Source organism: Gallinula chloropus (genome assembly GCF_964237585.1).
Source record: "Gallinula chloropus genome assembly, chromosome: 19".
NCBI lineage: Eukaryota > Metazoa > Chordata > Aves > Gruiformes > Rallidae > Gallinula > Gallinula chloropus.
The window spans coordinates 1,856,258-1,864,668 of NC_140104.1; positions in this window are offsets into that span (position 1 = coordinate 1,856,258).

Here is an 8,411-nt window from a genome sequence, read left to right on the forward strand (position 1 = left end):
TAGATAAAGTGATAAAGACAAGATTTTATCAGAGAAGCAGCAAGTGACACAGCTAGAGAGAACTTCTCCTTCTGGAGTGGGCCCACAGAGCTCACACTACAGGGGGAAGTGCAGCTTCTACAAGCTGAGGGTAAGGGGTCAGGCTGTTCAACCTCTTGAGTTCTTGTCTATAGGGTACAAGAGCTGTTGGTTCGTAGCCAAACCCAATGTGCATGAATCCACAGCCACTGAAGACTCTACACTGGCCTCTCAGTTGCCCTGCTGGCCTTGGAGAGGGTCACAGAAAGGCCTGTGAGCCAAGCCATGGCTGGGGACTTCCACACTCTCAGTTATCTCAGTGCAGCCAACAGCAGGACTGGTTCCAGGCTCCCCCTGGCCCTGCACAGTTGCAGCCTGTGTGCCAACACTCCCTCACCTTGCTGCCCACCATGGATAACAGCTACACTGAGCTGCACACCAGCAGTGCTCAGCAGCACCAGCCTGTGGGAAACAACAGCTCTTCCTCTGGAAAACCCACAGAGCAGAGAAACGCAGTACAGAGCCAGGACTGCTGACTAGAATCACTGTTTCCTGGATGCTAATTGCAGGCTCGATTTAAAACAGATCTCAGTCTACCCAGCACAGTCCAGAGCAGGAAATGATCCTCTGCAGCACAGGGCTGTGGTCCCTTAATCGCCTCTGGGGATGCAGTGCTGCAGGGTGCAGAGCACAGCACAACAAACCCTCCTGAAAGGAGCACCATCCCAGGGAAAAACCTCTGAGCTGCACAGCAGAGCGGGAGATGAGCAAAAGCAATTCATCCTGATGCTCACCAAAGCAGCTCAAAGCACTGTCTGACAGTGGCAGGACAAGGGGGAGTGGATTAAAACTAAAGATGGGAAAGATTAGGTTAGATATTAGGGGGAAGTTCTTCACAGAGAGTGGTGAGGGGCTGGCCCTACCTCACACCACTTGGTGCTTGTGTCAGGTTTCCTTCCCCACAGCAGCACAGCCAGGAGGAGGAATCTGCTCCAACCACTGTCAACCAGCACCAGAAACTCCCTCTAAGGAGAGAAGCAGCAAGTCCTGGGCTGGGCTGCCAAGTCCTGCACAGCTCCTCAAATGACATTTTTGAAATATTAGGTCAGCAAGTCCCTTCCAGAGCCCAAGCTGCCTCTGACACCAAGGAATACAGCCTATGACTATTTCCATCCTGGAGCCTCCCCACTGCTCCCTTTTCTGCAGGGCTTCCCCAAGCACTCTGTTACTCCTCCACCCTGACATGAGGGAGATATTTCCACACTCCTGCTCTGATCCCATCACCTTTTTACACACAGGGGAGGCACTTGCCAAAAGTCCAGCCAGCTCACTCCAACACCTTTGGGCTGGAGAAGCTCAAGGGAAGGTTTAGGTCCCACAGCCATGCAACACCTGGGCTGCACCACCCCACCAGCACACCCTGCTTTGCAACACACAGCCCTTCAGAACACTCACAGGTCTCACTGCTGTGGTGGGGAGCAGCCAGAGGGTTCACCTGATCTTCTGCAATCTCAGCTCTGCTCATCCCCAGGTTGCTGAGCAGGGCACCTGAAGGGGAGGTGGCCTCTGCCCATCTCCCCCTACACACACACACACTGCTCTTGCAAGGAATCAGCCCTCAGAGAAGCACACAAGCTTCTCAGCATCTGTGACAAGCCCTCTCAGACATCCACTGGCCCAAAGGCAGCCCAAAGTGAGCAGCAGAGAATGACAAGAAGCTGCAGCTCTGTGAAACCAAAGAGCAAACACATCCCCACAGCCCTCACAGAGATAATCACGACAGACACACACCAGACCAGCCACTGGGACTGCATGCTCGCTGGGAAGAGGGGAATCACTGCTGGTCCAGACTCCCAATTAGGAGCAGGAGGCATTAACACAACCCAAATAATAAAGCAGAGCATGCTGCCTGTGCTTTTTGCACCCACACCATGTATTTGCTTTATCCTGCAGCTCAGGAGGCTCTTGTCTCAGAGCAGAGACAAGTGTGTCTTGCTGAGAAACCACTCCATCCTCCTATAATCACCCCAGTCCTCCTCCCTCTGCTCTCCCCAGCTCTTGGCAGTGAGCCTGGCTGTTGTGCCACAGCTGAAAATTAGATCATAGACGTGAGGTGCTTTGATTCCCCCTGTGAAGCTCCCAGCACAGCTTTGGGAGCAACCACTGCACGACCAAGAACAGGGTTTCTGCAGTTCAAGCCCTGTGTGGGAAGTGGGAAAGGCAGGATCAGGCCCCTGCTCCTGCCAGACTTCCTGAATGACAACAAACAGCTCCACTCCAGAGTCTGGAAATGCACCCTTTCTCCCTCCTCCTCCTCCTCCTCCAGCTGGATGTGCTTCACCAGGGCAGCTTCAAGAGGGATTTTGGGGCCAGCCCAGCCCTCGAGAGACAGGCAGTGAGCACCCCAAGAACCCATCACTCCCTGCTTGTCCTGCTCAATCTCTCCTCCCAGTGAGAGGACCCAGCTGCAGACAGGATCCAGGGTATGGCTCCAATGCAGGGCTGATGCTTCCATGTCCCTGGCTGTAAGGTGTAGACACAGGTGGGAGGCAGCAGGGCTGAGCTCAGCAGCAAGCTCCTCATCTTATCATGTGAAAAATAAAGTGACACCCCTTCACCCCACAAAGGCATCCTGCCAGGTTTTAGAGCAGTTACCCCATTTTAAGTCTGGTTTGGAAGTAGCCAGGATGCTGAACTAAAGCCCCCAGTCTCCAGCTCAAGAGATAACAAGCACCTTGAGCACAGCCTATTGAGCACAGGAAGCTTTACAAAAGATTCCCCCAACTGCATTATATTTTATCCCTCCACCTTCTAATTACATGATTAAATACATTTGCATAATCAGATGCAATTACACTAATTGCATGTATAAGCAATAATCAACCCAAAATTACTCTGAAGAGAAGAAGTTTCTACTTAAGGAAATTCCTGTAACAAGGAAACACTGAGGAGTGCCAAAGCTATCCAGGCAAGAGCTGGATTCGTGGTAAACACTCCAGGTGATGCCACTCAAACAGGAGCCCTAACAGAGTGTTCTGATTCACCAGGGCAGCTTCAAGAGGGATTCTGGGGCCAGTCCAGCCCTTGAGAGACAGGCAGTGCGCACCCCAAGAAGCCATCACTGAGCTTGTCCTGCTCAGTCTCTCTTCCCAGTGAGAGAGCCCAGTTGTGCCTGGGTGCAGCTCTGCTGGCACCTCTCAGCCATGGCTTCAGTGGGGACCACAGCCAGAGCTGAGCTGGGCTGCTCTCCAGCCCAGCCCTGGCTGAAAGCAGCTGTCATATGGCAGGGTTGTTGGCCACGTTTTACAGCAGAGGGAGGGTCAGCAGGACATGTGGACATCAGACCCTGATGCTGGACTGTATTTGCTTCTGGGTTAGTCTCTTAAAGCTGTTTATCAGTGTATGAACATCAGAGGGGGGGTTATTTTGCAAGTTACAGCCAGGGAAGCCTGAGGGGCATTCAGCCTCCATATCCCACAGGTTTTGCTGGAATGATGCTGGTTTCCCACAGGTTTTGCTTCTGCTGCCTGTCTCTGCAGCATCCCAGTAGCGACCACAAACCCAGTGCATCCCAGCACCCAACCCCACACGTTCACACTGTCCCTGCAGATGACCTGAGCTCAGATTAGAACAAATCCCATTCGCCCTTGTGACAGGGGACACAAGAGCCTTGCAGGGAAGGGCCCTGGCCACTGTGCCAGCCTGATGTCAGCCCCTGACACCACAGGAACAAAGGACAGGAGGGTGGAGAGGGCTGGCATGGGCAGAGAGCACCGGGATCAGTCGTGCTGTGTGACCATGCAGAGGATGTCCCAGCATGTCCCCTGCCACACCAGGTGGTTTGGGTTTGCCTTACCTTCAAGCACTGCAGGGGCAGCAGTATGAAGGAACTGGGCTTGGTAATGCACACACACAGCCTGGTGACACCTGAATCAAAACAGCTCCATGCCAGTGAAGAGCAAAAACTCAGGAGACCCCCATCTCCAAAGCTGTTCCTGTGCATGCTCCCATCTGGGCTGCTGCTGACCTGGACCTTGGAGCCTACACACCACAACCTCCTCTTCCAAACCCATCAAGATTGCAGTAAATAGCCCAAATGCAATTTCTATGGGAAGGCCAAACCCCCTAACACAGTGGAGAAGTAGCCTCCTGCCCACCAGCTGTAAGAGTACATGGTGTTGCAGCTTGAGGTTCTACAAGTGGGCAGGGGCAGAATCAACTCACACAACAGAAAGGTTCCTGGTAGGGTCTGTGCAGCATTTGTGCAGCTGAGGGAGAAGAATCTTGGGGCTGAAGCTGAGCAGGGAGGAGGAGGAGGAGGAAGAGGAGGCAGAAATGTCATGGTTGCTGTCACTTGCTGAGCTGAGAGGCAGTGTGATTCCCAGGAGAGGGGGGAGCAGTGGCCCAGAGCACAGCTTGCTGGGGGTGGCATTTCAACAGCCGGCGACGGGGTGCTCAGAAAAATCACTGAGAATGTCAAATTCCAGGGAGTTTGAGAGGCTTAAATTATTTGTAAAGTATTAACAAGCAAGGCAGGAGCCAGGCTTGGTTTACTCATGAGCAAGATACCAACCTCGGGACCACAGAATCATAGAATTGTAGGGGTTGGAAGGGACCTGGAGAGCTCCTGGGGTCCAACCCCCTGCCAAAGCAGCTCCCCAGCTCATATTGCACAGGGCGGCGTCCAGACGGGGCTGGAATGTCTCCAGGGATGGAGACTCCACACCCCCTGGGCAGCCTGTCCCAGGGCTCCCTCACCCTCACTGGGGAAAAGTTCTTCCTCTGCTCCAACTTGCAGCCATTGCCCCTTGTCCTGTCCCCACAGACACTGAGAAGGGGCTGCCCATTCCCCCTGCATCCCATCCTTCAGATACTGATAAACATTAACCAGGTCCCCCCTTAGTCTTCTTCTCTGCAGGCTGAACAGCTCCCTCAGCCTCTCCTCCCAGGGGAGATGCTCCAGGCCCTTCAGCATCTCTGTCCCTCCTTTGGACTCTCTCCAGGAGATCCCTGGCTGTTTGATCCCAGGGAGCCCAGCACTGGACACAATATTGAGTCTTCAACATTTAGGGTCTTCATTGCAGTGATGGCTTTTCAAATGTCTGTGCCAGGGAAAGGTAAATAGCAGGGTAAAGGGAAGAAATGGGGTTCAGTAGTTCTGAGGGAAAGGGATTTGTCTCCAGTGAGCCATCTTCTGCTGCAGACTGTAATGCCACAGATGATACAGTGATGCACAAAGCAAAAGTGAAGATAACAAGAGGAACTGAAGGTCTTATTAGTGTTCAAGTGTAAGACCTAACCCTCCACAACAGCCAGACCCCCTCTGGTCTCACAGGAGCAGAGCTGAGCATTCCAATCAAACCTGTCTCCACCCCAAAACGAAAAGCAAAGGAAAACCAATGGCATCCTGGCTTGTGTCAGACACAGTGTGGCCAGTAGGTCTGGGGAGGGGATTGTGCCCCTGGACTGGGCACTGGTGAGGCTGCAGCTCGACTGCTGGGTCCAGTTCTGGGCTCCTCAGCATCAGAAGGACATTGAGGTCCTGGAGCGAGTCCAGAGAAGGGCAACCAGGCTGGGGAAGGGGCTGGAGGGCAAATCCTCTGAGGAGCAGCTGAGGGAGCTGGGGGGGTTCAGCCTGGAGAAGAGGAGGCTGAGGGGAGACCTTCTCCCCACCTCCCCTGCCCTGCCAGGAGGGTGCAGAGAGGTGGGCGATGGTCTCTGCAGCCAGGGGCCAGGAGATGGGACAAGGGGCAATGGGCTCAAGCTGCCCCAGGGCAGATGTGAGGGAAAAGTTCTTCCCTGGCAGAGTTGTCAGGGCCTGGAACAGGCTGCCCAGGGAGGGGGTGAGTCACCTTCCCTGGGTGTGTTTAGAAAAAGGGTAGATGAGGTACTTAGGGATATGGTTTAGCTTAGGACAGGAATGGTTGGACTCGATCTTAAAGGTCTTTTCCAACCCAGTGATGCTGTGATGGCACAGAACCACCACACAGGGCAAGACAAAAAAGAGTGAACACTTTTAGAAAGCACAAATGGACTTCAGAGTCAGAGCTCCAAGTATCTGCTGTATTTCCACATGGGTAACTCTTATCTTCTGATAATCCTCACATCTTTAGAAACCCCAGGACTTGAAAACATGGCCTCAGTTAACCTGCACAAAATCAAAGGCAGCAGCAGAGAGACTCTCTGCACGGAGGGCACAGGCTCCTGGAGAGCAGTGGCAGAGATCTCACAGGAGTCTGAACCAGGTAAACCACCCCTACTATTACCCTTGTCCTGCACATGTAACCCGTGCTGCTTGGAAGCTGAATGGGGGGGAGGCTTCCCAATTCCTTTGAAGCTTTAGCTCTTGAAACCAAAATGCACCTTCAAAGCCTGAGGGTCAGTGACTGGAGATTACCCAGGGAGTCACCAGGCACAGGCTTCTGGGGAGGAAGCTGTTAGTCACTGCAGTGCTACCCCAGAAACAGCCAGTCACTGAGTCACTCAGCGTGGAAAGGACTGTTAACCCAGCATGAGGGTAATCTCAGTGTCTGTCCAAGCATGGAAAAGGCTTTGCAGCACTGAGGTACCAACAAAAGCTGGATTTACTTGGAATAACGTGCGTGGGAAAGCCACCCTGAGGCACACCAGGGATTCTGGCTGTGCTCAGCGAGCCCGGGGCTCAGCAGCAGCCACGGCTGGGGTGCCACACTGCCCAGGGACACCAAAGGGGTTCCTTCATTCTCCATGGCTCAGGACAAGCACTGCATGTCCAACTCAACCAGCCAGACCTTCTCTGAAGCAGGATGTAAGCACATCCAGCAGCTCTGACACTTCTGCAGAGCCAGGACAGGCAGAACAGGAAGAGGCACATTCCCAGCATCCAGTCAGCAGGTGCAAGAGGAGGATGGGGAGTGAATCTGCTGGCAAGGAGCTGCTCCCTGATGGGAGGTGCAGTTTCAACAGCAACACAGTGGTTGTTCTTGCTTTGCATGACCCTGAGCTGCAGGAGGAGCTGCCCCAGCTGAAGACATCTGCCAGAAGAGACACAGCCAGTAATGATGGCAGCATGCACAGGGCCATCTCTCTGCAGAATCAGAGCCTCCTCCCCAGGCTCCAACTCGGGCTGCAGCACCCTTCTCCTGCACACAGCAGGCAAAGCCAAAGAAAAACATCTTGAAAACCTAAGAGCAGTGAGAAGCCATCCACCTCCAGAGGATTTCTAGGTGTCTCTCTTCCCTGGGCTCTACTGCAGACGATGCCACTTACAAATAAAACCTTTTCAAGGCAAGGGAAAGGTAAATACAGCCTAAGAGGAGAGAGAGGGAGGAGATAGAATCTGTGCAGCCTAATAGCAAGCAAAGGGCCATGGTTTCCAAATGTAGTTTGTGAGCATGGGGCAGGCTGGGCTGCATGAGCAGTGCCCAGCAGGAGAAGGCAGGAGGGAAGCTCTGCAGCCAACTGACTGGGGCACTGACAGCAATACCTGCTCCCACCAGCCATGCCAGGTCCCACAGGACATCCCTGCTGCACAGATCAGAGTACAGCTGGCAGATGAATTACCCTGCTCTGGCTACTCAGATATCCTGCTCCAGTTACCAGGGGAAAAGAAATCAAAGAACAAAACTGGTAACAACATGGGGGGGGGGGGGGAACACAAAAGAGAGCAAAGCTTGTGTTTAAAAGCCTAGCTGGCTTCCAGCCAGCCAGGGTGCTCAGCACCTTCCAGGATCCAGCTCAGCACAATTAGTCTGTTTGCAGCCACTGAGCTTCCCAACACTCTGCAGTGGAGAAGCAGCTCCACTCCAGAAAAGCACTGAAGCACATACTTGGACTTCAACTCTGGTCTCCTGACATCAGGAGGGGCAACGTTCCCGTGCCCAGGTGTGAACACCACTGAGAACCTGAGCTTCAAACCTGTGGAAACACTTACATCAGTGTCTGGGGGAATGTTTCACATGTGTGCAGATGAGAGAGCTGCCCAGTCACAGGGCTCCTGTCCAAGGAAGGGAGCTTGACAGCATTTTCTTCTGCATCTACATTCAGAGCTCTCCCTAGGCTAGCAGAGCTTAGGCCAAGGACACACTGGAAAGAACAACTCCCATTGCACCCATCCTCTCAGGTGGGGTCTGTCTCTATCCAGCTTTCCTCCTCCCACCTACACAAGTGAACAGCCACCCTGAGCTCCATGTGACAAGTGAGAGGAGAGCACCCCAGCACCACAGCCCTGGCACCAGCCTCCCCACTGCCCCTGGCACCCCCCCCACACACACACCATGGACTTGGCTCAGTCTGGACAGCTCTCCAGCTGCCTGCACACAGGATGAGGGAAGGGAGGACTCCCTGCAGGCTGTGGCAAGGTCTCACTCACACAGATCAAACCTTCCAACAGTGCTGCTCCCATCACAGGCTGA